General features: G+C 47.9%; 1 long non-coding RNA gene across 1 annotated transcript in view; it reads left to right on the top strand.

Moving 5' to 3' along the window:
• LOC130295508 (uncharacterized) overlaps nt 1-3,741 on the top strand; it is a 6,480-nt gene extending 2,739 nt beyond the window's left edge. Inside the window, exon 3 of the long non-coding RNA XR_008848859.1 lies at nt 2,670-3,741. This is a non-coding gene — a long non-coding RNA (uncharacterized LOC130295508). The remainder of the gene's footprint in view (nt 1-2,669) is intronic.
• The last annotated feature ends 9,926 nt before the right edge of the window (nt 3,742-13,667 follow it).

Genomic DNA, 13,667 nt, shown 5'->3' with positions numbered 1-13,667 from the left:
GGTTATTGGGGATGGGTGATGGGTGATGGGTAATTGGTGCTGGGTTATTGGGGATGGGTGCTGGGTGATGGGTGCTGAGTGATTGGGGATGGGTGATTGGGGATGGGTGATGGGTGCTGGGTGATTGGTGATGGGTGCTGGGTGATTGGCATATAGGGGGAGATTTATTAAAACCTTTGCAGAGGAAAAGCCTTCTGCAAAACGATCTGATTGGTTGCTATGGGCGACTGCACCGCTCTTTCTCTGCACAGGTTTTGTATAAATCTCCTCTATAATACAGTATATTATAGTGCAGCTGTCACATGTTTTCTGTAAATAAGACTGACAGCACAGCCAAAGTGTATATACACATGGCAGACCTTCATAGAAACTGTTCTTGACTCGATTTTACAAAAGCACCAACTTTTATGGGGATAGGAACGTCGAGGAGGCCCGGCAGGAGTCCACTGTGTCCCTGGGCCGCAGCACATCTGCCCATTAAGTCTGGCAGACGTTTTTTAAATTATGAAAAGTGCCCTCAAGTGCCCTTTACTTGAGCCCCTGCCCTTCAAAATGTCTGTGCACGTCCCTGTGGGGCAGTACACAGGCATACAGCCTCCAGCCATACACTGTACTGCACCTAATGTGGGGGAACTATACTGCACTTAATGTGGGGGAACTATACTGCACCTAATGTGGGGAACTATACTGCACCTAATGTGCAGAACTATACTGCACCTAAAGTGGGGAACTATACTGCACCTAATGTGGGGGAACTGTACTGCACCTAATGTGGGGGAACTATACTGCACCTAATGTGGGGGAACTGTGCTGCACCTAATGTGGGGAACTATACTGCACCTAATGTGTGGGAAATGTACTGCACCTAATGTGGGTGAACTGTATTGCACCTAATGTGGGAGAACTGTACTGCACCTAATGTGGGGAACTATACTGCACCTAATTTGGGGAACTATACTGCACCTAATTTGGGGAACTATACTACACCTAATGTGGGGAACTGTACTGCACCTAATGTGGGGAACTGTACTGCACCTAATGTGGGGAACTGTACTGCACCTAATGTGGGGGAACTGTACTGCACCTAATGTGGGGGAACTGTACTGCCAACCTAATGTGCTAGGACCTATACTGCACCTAATGTGGGGAGCTATACTGCACCTAATGTTGGGAACTATACTGCACCTAATGTGGGGGAACTACAACCTAATGCAGTGGAACTATACTGCCAACCTAATGTGGGGGAACTATACTGCCAACCTAATGTGGGGGAACTGGGGGGGGGGGTTGTTGAAGAAAAGTGTAGTGGAGGAGGACCAGGAGGGCATGGGGGGTTGATGTGAGGTTGTTTGGGGGGGGGGGGGGGGGGGTGAGGTAAGGTAAGTGTGGGTTTGGTAAATGGGGCAGAGGAGTGTGAAGGGGACTGGGGGGGGGGGGTAGGGAGTGCATAAAAGTGGTGTGATGGATCCATCTGCTGGTTAACCTCTTGGCCCCAATTAGAACATTGTGGTTAACCGCAGACACCTCTCCATTCTATTCGTACGGGATGGTCGTCGTTCGTCGACCACGTGGCGGCGGCCGTTTTTGGGATCCGAGGAAAAATCTGCAGTGTTCGGTACAAATCCAATGCAACTAAAAACGGACCCTTTATCTACCAAACACCGCTGGAAGCTGCCGCCCATCTTCTATTTCGTAATTTATATGTTTAAATGTGTTTTCTTGTTGTGTTCTGGAATGGCGATTGTCTCTGTCCTGGGAGATAATTGGAGATTTCTTCCCAGTTGTCTGGGGGATAGACAGGAGGGAGGTATGGGTAAAGTGGGAAGGGCTTATGTTGAAGCCACTGCGATTGGCTACTGTCCACTATGTTTTACAGTCTTCCATCAGGTCCCCTAGGGGAGTGTCCACCTGGTGGAGACCTGCATAAATATCGCGCCGGTAGCCCCATTAAATTAATTCCTGTTTGACCCTCAAGAAGGAGCTGGTCTTGTTTGTGGGGGGAATTACTAATGGGATAGCGCTTTCGTTATTTCTAGCTATGGAAAGAGTTCGACTGATTTGCTGATCGGGAGCAGCCGCGTTCGTATCCTCTGGTCGGGAGTTGGACAGTCGGCTGGAACCAACCTGCGTTCCTAGAGAAGGGGATCATTCCAAGTGGCAGCTTCCTCTACCTGTCGGGGAGTGTCGTAACAAGTGGAATAGTGGAAAAGGACCAGGAGTGTTGAAGGGGGGGGGGGGGGGGAACTTAAGGACCAGGGGAGGACTAAGGCTAGGTTTCCAGAGAAGGCAAAAGCACAAGAAAATAATGCCCAAAAATTACCATAACACAGGAAAAAGCAGTAGCAGTTTTTCTGTTTTTTTTTTTGCACGTAAAAAAAGGGGGGAAACCTAGCCTTAGGGGTCTCTGGGAGCGGGAGTCTGGAGGAGGACTTATGGGTTTGGGGGAATTAGGGCTCGGCCACAGTACGAAATTCCGCCAGCAGAATTTTGCTTGTTTTCAATGGGATGCTGCTGCTCTGTGCACACTACGGAAGACAGTGTGTGGTAGTATTATTTTTAGGGCATGATGTTTGGCAGTATAATATACACGGTACACAGGGTTTGGCAGTATTATATTTAGGTAGCATAGTCTCTTGAAGGGTTATAATGATTGTTGTCTTTATACTGAGGATGAGGATCGGCTGGAAAAGTGAGGAACCAATGATGTCCAGGCATCGAACTTTACAGAGGAAGATGGAGCTGGAAGAAGACATGGCGTCTGGACCAGATGAAGAAGAAAAGGAAAGACAACAGAGAAGATGTCTCCTGTGAGTCATTTTATGTTTGTGTATTCTCCTGACTGTCCCATTAAATCTCTCGTCACTTCTAAGTTTTGTAGTAATAATGGATGACACTGTACCCCAATTTGAGGCTTTAGCAGTTACAAAACTACAACTCCTATAACCGCTGAAGCTCTCCAGACAGAATGGGTGTTGTAGCTTTGCAACAGCTGGAAAGAGTGACTTGAACTGAAGTGATTTTAGACCATGCAGCCCATTTTATTTTAACGGGGGCCTGACTCCTGTGACACCCACCAAAAAAAAAAAAAAGGCAACAGTCTAATATGCCCAGGCCTATTCTTAGTAGTCAAAATTATTCAAATTCTAAGTGTATATATGTATGTAATGTATACTTACCTTGTTGTGGTGTCGCAGGACCTGCGGGTCACGTGATGCGTTCCAGAACTCTATGGTTTTCTAGTTAAGGACCTTTGGAGGTAGTCAGGTGATCACCCACCATGCATTGTAACGGTGAGTGACAGCTGACATTGGACCAATCCAAAACGGCCCTGCCCATATAAGGGAGCGGCGGCCATTAATCTCTCTTGTTCCTGCGCTGCTGATGAGGACGGATCTGCGCAGCTGTCATCAGCACTTGCTAGGCCTAAGCCCTGCGGCCACGGCCATCTCTCAAAAACTGTGAGTTACTTCAATCCCTGTTAACTCCGCAAAGATCACTGGACCTAAATAATCCCCTAAATCCAGCGCATCTCTGGAAGAAACCCTAATTCTAATGATTTCTGGATAATTCAGTGGTCCTCAGCATCTGTCAATCACTGCCGTGCTGAATAGAGACTTTGTTAATAAGACTGTTGCTGTTATTGGATGTACCGCAAATACCTCAGTAAAGTTTCACGCAAGTTCAAGTTCATCTTTGCTGTGGACATTCAGTTATTTATGCATGCACCTATCGTTTCTGGGAAGGGTGGCGATAGGCCGAAAATTTACCTCAGCGTATTAACCCTCACCCTGGCGTCACAAGTGGCAAGGGTTAAATTAACGCCTCATATACCAACACAGCAACACCCCATCTACACAACACCCCAAGGCACTTACCACATGGGCTTCTAGTACGGCCCCCCTTTATAAGCAGGGCCGGCGTTAGATAGGGGCAAACCAGGCAATTGCCTAGGGCCCCCATCCCCCAGGGGGCCCCCTGCCGGCTGCTCAGCATAAGCATGCACACGGGATGTGCCGGGTGTGCCTTGGCCGCGGCTGCTGCTGAGCATCCCGCAGGAGGCCCCCGTCACATTCTGGACATCCCTGTGTCCCGAAATATCTTTTCGGGACACAAGAATGTCTCTGTTACCTTTCTGTGGCGGCCCCCGCGTTAACTTTAAAAACGCAGGGGCCGCCGGGAGGTAGCGCACGCAGGGACCTCACTGACGTCACCCGTGTGTGTGCCCATAGCAATGGAGGAGCGGAGCATCGAGGAGGACGCACGCCGGCCGGTATGGTAAGTCACAAGCACCAGCTGGCAGTCCGTCAACTTCGGTGTTCCGACCACCTCCGGTCCCGGGACCTACTGCTATGGTCTATAGGCCATAGCAGTAGATTGTGACCCCGGATCGGAGGACCGGTGGTTGGAATACTGAAGTGGGGCAGTACACAGACATACAGCCTCCAGCCATACACTGTATATGGCTGAAGGCTGTATGTCTGTGGGGGAACTATAGTGCACCTAATGATGGGAACTATACTGTACCTAATATTCAGGGCCAGATTAAGGCTGCCTAGAAGACTGAGCACTTCATTATGATGCCCCCCCCCCCTCCTGTTCTTCTTCATCTGGTCTAGACGCCATGTCTTCTTCCAGCTTCTTCTTCCTCTGTAAAGTTCGACGCCAGGACATCATTGGTTCCTCACTTTGCCAGCCAATCCTCATCCTCTGCATAAAGACAACAATCATTATAACCCTACAAGAGACTGTGCTTCCTAAATATAATACTGCCAAACATCATGCCCTCTAAAAATAATACTACCACCCACTGTGTCTTCCGTAGTGTGCACAGAGCAGCAGCATCCCATTGAAACAAGCGAAATTCTGCTGGTGGAAGTTCGTAGTGTGGACAAGCCCTAATTCCCCCCAGACCCCTCTGCCCCCCAGACCCCTAAGGGGTAATTACAGTATTTATCTGCGTATAACACGCACTGGCATATAACACGTATCCTCATTTTCACAGGAAAATTTGAGGGAAAAAAATAAGCTCTGAACTATATGCCTCATCATCCCCCAAACTCTGATTCCCCTTGATCCTCAGTTTGCCCCCCCCCCTCCTTCCTCCCCCTTTTATCAGCCCCTGTTCCATATTTACCCCTCCCCCCCTCGCTTCCTTTCCCGTGTTTTCCCCTGCTCATCTTTCCCCCCTGCTCATCATTTCCCCCTGCTCATCATTCCCCCCCTGCTCATCATTCCCCCCTGCTCATCATTCCCCCCCTGCTCATCATTCCCCCCCTGCTTATCATTCCCCCCCTGCTCATCATTCCCCCTCTGCTCATCATTCCCCCCCCCCTGCTCATCATCCCCCCCTTCTCATCATTCCCCCCTGCTCATCATTCCCCCCCCTGCTCATCATTCCCCCCTGCTCATCATTCCCCCCGCTCATCATTCCCCCCTGCTCATCATTCCCCCCCCTGCTCATCATTCCCCCCCCTGCTCATCATTCCCCCCCCTGCTCATCATTCCCCCCCCTGCTCATCATTCCCCCCCCTGCTCATCATTCCCCCCTGCTCATCATTCCCCCCTGCTCATCATTCCCCCCTGCTCATCATTCCCCCCCTGCTCATCATCCCCCCCTGCTCATCATTCTCCCCCCCCTGCTCATCATTCCCCCCCTGCTCATCATTCCCCCCCTGCTCATCATTCCCCCCCTGCTCATCATTACTCCCCCTGCTCATCATTACCCTCCCCTGCTCATCATTACCCCCCCTGCTCATCATTACCCCCCCTGCTCATCATTACTCCCCCTGCTCATCATTACCCTCCCCTGCTCATCATTCCTCCCGCTCATCAATCCCACCCCTGCTCAACATTTCATCATTACCCCCCTGCCAATCATTCCCCTCATGCTCATCATTACCCCCTCTGCCTCATCATCTCCCCCCCCCACTCATCATGCCCCCCCACTCATCATCCTCCCCCACTCATAATCCTCCCCTGCTCATTGCTCCCCCCCTCCCTCCTCCTGCTTTTTTTATTTTTCATATTTCCTTACCTGAGCCTGCCGACGCACTCGTCACAGCCCACAAGACCCGACACATTACATGAGCCTGCCGAGCGCGGCCAGGTAAGGAACTAAGAAAAATAGAAAAAGCAGGAGGAGTCCGGGCCCACAGGAGCCGCCGCTGGTCACTGTTTTAAAGTGGCCGCGGCTGGGCTACGTACTGATCTTTAACAAGCAGCCGCCCCATCCACTACTGAGCAGCCCGCAGGGATGTCCCGAATGTGATGGGGCCCCCTGTGGGCGCGGGGCCCGGAGCAGGTGCTCCAGGAGCGCCAATGATGATCCGGCCCTGCTAATGTGGGGAGCGAATAGCTCCCCACATTAGGTGCAGTATAATTCCCCCACATTACGTGCAGTATAGTTGTCCACATTAGGTGCAGTATAGCTCAGAGCTATACTGCACCTAATGTGGGGGAACTATACTGCACCTAATGTGGGGAGAACTATACTACTTTTCACAGCAGCAAAGAACTGTCAGGTAAAAGGTTCCTCTCTATGTATCACAGCAACTGAAAATAACCTTTTTCTAAAACATATATACTTTAATGATATGCCTTAAAATACGAATAACTAAAGCAAAGAAAATTAATAAACTATAATTAGTGACCTATAGGTGAATAAATAAGTGAAAAAAACGGGAGACACAGGTCCTATTGATAAATGGGCAGCCCCCTATGAGAGAGACAATGTACCACAAGCATCGATCACTAAGGATATATCAGTGGCCTAATTAGATACATTCTCATATATGTACAATGGTGCTGCTCATTACTTAGGACCTCTCCCCACACCACGTGAGAAAAGTGATAAGATAAATATTACAATTTGGTATCCGTTCCGACGCGTTTCCCCCCAACTTGTGGGGTTTCTCAAGGAACTAATGGGATACAATCATCAGTCATAAAAATCGTCTCTGGTGTTTTAGATTGTCTCTGATGCAATAGGTGCCTGAATAAAAGAATACATGAACATACTGTTTGCATCTCTCTCAAACCAGCTTAAAAACTGCTAAATATGTACATGAAAGAAATGAAAAAACAAGGATATTTATATAGAAACTCTCCCCAGGAGGGGTACATACCATAACTTGATTGACACCACTCTCAAGGCAGATAACTTATGGACAATGTATTGTACTGCATCTCCAAAGTAGAAACACTAGATAAACAAGCAGCAGTACATGTCCGTCAGTTTTTAAACTACATTGCATTAACAGAATAAAGCAGGGGGGGGGGGGGGGGGGGGCATGGTATAATAAAGTACCCAGTAATGATACATACCTATCTTATGCCCGCCTTGTACCAACGATGGATACCTAGCGCCAAGATGAGCGCACTGTTTAAACACAGGCGGCATGTGTATGGCTCAGTATCCTGCCATTATATACACACGCCGGCATACATTTCCGGGGTAGCGCCGATTCACTTCCGGCGTCTACCCGGCTGTGTAAAGCGCATGCGTGACTTCCCTGCTTCTAAAGGTGTATACTATGATGTGACTCCGAACAGGCGCAGGCGCACTCGGATAACACTAAGATCGCAATAGTGTCTCCGTGTGCGCCTATTGCGCATGACCGGAGCTACTAACGATCATGTGATCGTCATGTGATTTAGTGTTTACAAACAATATGGTAAAGAATGGACCAGGTCAGTCCACTCAAACCCATAGTGTACAATCGAGGTACGTATGACCTACTGACCATCGGGGAGGTTAATATTACAAAGGATGTAAATATATTATTATTACAAAGCAAGATGTAAATCCATTATTATTACAGGACACCCAAAATGGTAATTATTATGAAGGTCTGTGATTATGTCCGCATATCTGGGTGTATTTATGATCACCAAAGACATTGTCCTTCCATATTAATTAATTAACATAAAGGAGGAGAGAGAAGTGGTTATAGAGAAAAGATGAGAGAAGAAGAAGTGGAAGTTATAAGAAAATAATGAAAATAATAAAAATAATGGTACTAACGCTCAGGGTATCAGAGGAAAAGATCAAAAGATAAAAAGATAAAACATTCTGGTAATGTATTGAGCTGATATAGCTACCCAGAGTACATCATAACTTCCTCTTAACTCTGTATCTGTTTCGGATCCCCGATAGTATTATAATAGCTCCCAGCCAAATGAGGTTTTAGATGACTATATCTTGTTATGGGAGACATATGTAAAGTGGACTCCAGAACTTATATAGAGGAAATGAAAAAGATAGGAATAAACAAAAAAGAGGGGGAGACAGCGGTGCCCCCCTAAATCTAAAACCACAGCCCTCTGTCCCTACCTTTTGAGGGACCCACCTCCTTAACAGGGTGGCCTCAACCACGAGGACTATCCCTCCCTTACTAAGTGATGGATCTATCCGGTTCACATCCTGCAGAAAGGAAGATTGGGACAAATGTCTTTGGTGATCCCATCCACACAAGTCTATAATCACAGCCAGTCACCAAATTATAGTTAGTCTTCATAATGTTCACCAAATAAAAATTAGCTCCTATGTTGGAGACAAATAGATACCCTAAAACCAGGGGAGAGGAGAACAAGGCAATTTATCACATCTCCTAGTCTCCTGTAGCCTAAGCTAATCCTCCTATTGTCATCCAAAAAAGTGACACTGTAAATTATCCCTGTTCAATAAAGGGTGTGAATAAGAGGCTCTCATTTAAACCATAAGGTCTCACTGTCTTAAGTCTGAAAATCCATTCGGCCTCCTTCCTCAAAATCTTTCTATCCAAATCGCCTCTCCTTATACTCGATCTGATGACTTCTATCACCTGAAACGTTAACACTCTAGGGTCTCCATTGTGTTGTTCCCACACATGTTTGGCTATAGAGGTGTCATGTCTGTGTCGTATGTCACCTAGATGTTCACCAACCCTCCTTCGTATCTCACGAACTATACTACACCTAATGTGGGGGAAATATACTGCACTTAATGTGGGGGAACTATACTGCACCTAATGTGGGGAGAACTATACTGCACCTAATGTGTGGAACTATACTGCACCTAATGTGGGGAAAATATACTGCACCTAATGTGGGGGAACTATACTGCAATTAATGTGGGGAAACTGTACTGCACCTAATGTGGGGGAACTATACTGCACTTAATATGGGGGAACTGTACTGCACCTAATGTGGGGGAACTATACTGCTCCTAATGTGGGGGAACTATACTGCACCTAATGTGGGGAAACTGTACTGCACCTAATGTGGGGGAACTATACTGCACTTAATATGGGGGAACTGTACTGCACTTAATGTGGGGAAACTGTACTGCACCTAATGTGGGGGAACTATACTGCTCCTAATGTGGGGGAACTATACTGCACCTAATGTGGGGGGAACTGTACTGCATCTAATGTGGGGGGAACTGTACTGGACCTAATGTGGGGGAACTATACAGCCCTAACTAATGTGGGGTAACTGTACTGCCAACCTAATGTGGGGGAACTACACTGCCAACCTAATGTGGGGAACTATACTGCACCTAATGTGGGGGAACTGTACTGCACTTAATGTGGGGAAACTGTACTGCACCTAATGTGGGGGAACAATACTGCACCTAATGTGGGGGAACTATACTGCACCTACTGTGGGGAGCTATACTGCACCTAATGTGGAGAACTATACTGCACCTAATGTGGGGGAACTGTACTGCACCTAATATGCGTGAACTGTACTGCACCTAATGTGGGGGGAACTGTACTGGACCTAATGTGGGGGAACTATACTGCACTTAATGTGGGGAAACTGTAGTGCACCTAATGTGGGGGAACTATACTGCACTTAATATGGGGGAACTGTACTGCACTTAATATGGGGGAACTGTACTGCACTTAATGTGGGGAAACTGTACTGCACCTAATGTGGGGGAACTATACTGCTTCTTATGTGGGGGAACTATACTGCACCTAATGTGGGGGAAACTGTACTGCATCTAATGTGGGAGGAACTGTACTGGACCTAATGTGGGGGAACCATACAGCCAACCTAATGTGGGGGAACTGTACTGCCAACCTAATGTGGGGGAACTACACTGCCAACCTAATGTGGGGAACTATACTGCACCTAATGTGGGGAACTAAACTGCACCTAATGTGGGGGAACTGTACTGCACTTAATGTGGGGAAACTGTACTGCACCTCATGTGGGGGAACTATACTGCACCTAATGTCGGGGAACTATACTGCACCTACTGTGGGGAGCTATACTGCACCTAATGTGGAGAACTATACTGCAGTTAATGTGGGGGAACTGTACTGCACCTAATGTGGGGAATCTAATGTGGGGGGAACTGTACTGCACTTAATGTGGGGGAATTATACTGCACCTAATGGGGGGAACTGTACTGCACCTAATGTGGGGGAACTGTACTGCACCTACTGTGGGGGGAATTGTACTGCACCTAATGTGGGGGGAACTGTACTGGACCTAATGTGGGGGAACTATACAGCCAACCTAATGTGGGGGAACTGTACTGCACCTAATGTGGGGGAACTGTACTGCCAACCTAATGTGGGGAAACTATACTGCCAACCTAATGTGGGGGAACTACACTGCCAACCTAATGTGGGGGAACTGTACTGCACTTAATGTGGGGAAACTGTACTGCACCTCATGTGGGGGAACTATACTGCACCTAATGTGGGGGAACTATACTGCACCTACTGTGGGGAGCTATACTGCACCTAATGTGGAGAACTATACTGCAGCTAATGTGGGGGAACTGTACTGAACCTAATGTGGGGATCCTAATGTGGGGGGAACTGTACAGCACTTAATGTGGGGGAATTATACTGCACGTAATGTGGGGGAACTGTACTGCACCTAATGGGGGGGAACTGTACTGCACCTAATGTGGGGGAACTGTACTGTACCTAATGGGGGGGGAACTGTACCGCACCTAATGTGGGGGGAACTGTACTGGACCTAATGTGGGGGAACTATACAGCCAACCTAATGTGGCGGAACTGTACTGCACCTAATGTGGGGGAACTGTACTGCCAACCTAATGTGGGGAAACTATACTGCCAACCTAATGTGGGGGAACTACACTGCCAACCTAATGTGGGGGAACTATACAAAAATATAAAATTGTACTATTCCGACCCCTATAACTCTTTTATTTTTCTGTATATGGGATTTGTAGTTTTTATCGGTACCATTTTTGTTTTGATGGGACTTTTCAATTGTGTTTAAGATATTTTTTATGATATTTGAAGTGACCAAAAATGTGCAAATCTGGTTAGTGCACTATTACGACTTTTGGGGCCCCTCTTTTGATTTTGCCCAGGGCCACGCTAAGCCTAAAACCGTCCCTGTTTATAAGGAAGGGAGGTGCTGGAATCTGCCTCTTTTGGCTCTTTTTGCTCCTCTACCATCACTCTTGCTGAGGAACAGTGGAGACCAGATGTCTCAGTGCTAGTGTCCAGCTACCTGGAAGGCCTCAAATCTACAGTCACTTCCAGTAAGTCAAGTCTATGTCTGCTGTCACTACCTACAGTCCAGTCAAGCCTAAAGTCAATTATCTAAAGTCTATTACAGGTACAACTAGTCCCAGCAAGCTGTGAGGTCCTTCTGTGTTCCGGGCCACCTCTCTGGGATTTTGGCCGAGTTGTAGAGACTATAACAACTGTCTGACCTCCGTAAAGCCTCTGTTAAACCATAACCTGGTTGTGGACTCTCATTTCACTGAATAGCCATTGGGATAGCTGAGATATCGTTTGTGTTGTTCCCGATACCCAAAAACCACTCTGGCGTCACAAACATTACGGGTTAATAACACCTCACCCATCGGGTTAATACCATCTGCCCCATCCACCTACACCGCTACACCCCGTGGTCCCACCATTCACCGTGGCTCACCACAGTGGCACAATAAATAGGGGCATAGCGGCACAGTACATGGGGGCTTAATGGCAGAGTTCACGGGGGGGGGGGTATAGTGGCACAATATATAGGGGCATAGTGGAACAGTACATGGGGTATAGTGGCACAGTACATAGCATAGGGACATACTGGTACAGTTCATAGGGGCACCATGGCACGGCTTATGGGGGCATAGTGACACCGTTTATGGGGGCACAATTCATGGAGGGACAGTGGCACAGCTTATGGGGGCATAGTGGCACAGTTTATGGGAACATAGTGGGAAAGTTTATGGGGGCATAGTGGTTCAGTACATAGGGACATAATGGCACAGTTCATTGGGGGACAGTGGCACAGCTTATGGGGGCATAGTGGCACTATACACGGGGACATAGAGGCACACTTCATGAGGGCATAGTGGTGCATTTCATGAGGGCATAGTGGCACAGTACATGGGGGCATAGTGGTACAGTTCATGGGAGCACAATGGCCCATCTCATGGGGGCATAATGGCACAGTTAATGAGGACATTGTGGCACAGTTCATGGGGACATAATGGCACAGTACATAGGGGCAAAATGGCTGATCTCATGGGGGCATAACGGCACAGTTAATGGGGACATTGCGGCAAAGTTCATGGGGACATCGTGGCACAGTTCATTGGAGCATAGTGGCACAGTACATGGGGGCATAGTGGCTTATTACATGGGGACATAGTGGCACAGTTCATTGGAGCATAGTGGCACAGTACATGGGGGCATAGTGGCTTAATACATGGGGACATAGTGGCACAGTTCATTGGAGCATAGTGGCACAGTACATGGGGGAATAGTGGCACTGTACATGGGGGCATAGTGGCACAGTTAATGTGGGGACATAGTGGTACAGTTCATAGTAGGGCAAAATTGGCATGGGGCATAGTGGCATCATTCTTTGTGGGGGCACACATTCATTGTTTTAAGGGACACAGAGGTACAATTATTCGCTACAGGGCACATTGTTTGGCAATATTATATTGGGGGCACAGTGTGGTGCAGTATTAAACCGTGGGAACAGTGTGTGGCAGAAATATACCAGGAGGAACATGTGCACCACTAATGCATTTAGGGGCACAGTGGGTGGCAGTATTATACCAGCGGCACAGTGTGTGGCAGTATAATACCAGGGGCACAGCATGTGGCAGTATTATACCGGGGCACAGCGTGTGGCAATATTATGCCTGGGGCACAGTGTGTGGCAGTATTATACCTGGGGCACAGTGTGTGTGGCAGTATGATACCAGGGGCACCGTGTGTGGCAGTATTATACCTGTGGTACAATGTGTGGCAGTATTATACCAGAGGCACAGTGTGTGGCAGTATTATACCAGGAGCACAGTGTGTCTTAGTGTTATACCAGAGGAACAGTGTGTGGCCGTATTATACCAGGGGCACAGTGTGTGACAATATTATACCAGAGGAACAGTGTGTGGCCGTATTATACAAGGGGCACAACGTGTGTCGGTATTATACCAGGGGCACAGTGTGTGGCAGTATTATACCAAAGGCACAGCGTGTGGCAGTATTATGCCTGGGGCACAGCGATTGGCAGTATTATACCAGAGGCACAGTATGTGGCAGTATTATACCTGGGGCACAGTGTGTGGCAGTATTATACCAGATGCACAGTGTGTGGCAGTATTATACCAGGGCACAGCGTGTTGCAATATTATACCTGGGGCACAGCGCGTGTTAGTATTATACCTGGGG

Source organism: Hyla sarda, chromosome 11 (genome assembly GCF_029499605.1).
Source record: "Hyla sarda isolate aHylSar1 chromosome 11, aHylSar1.hap1, whole genome shotgun sequence".
NCBI classification, from domain to species: domain Eukaryota; kingdom Metazoa; phylum Chordata; class Amphibia; order Anura; family Hylidae; genus Hyla; species Hyla sarda.
The sequence above is the reverse complement of the archived record's forward strand: the minus strand, read 5'-3'. Positions and strand labels throughout refer to the sequence as shown.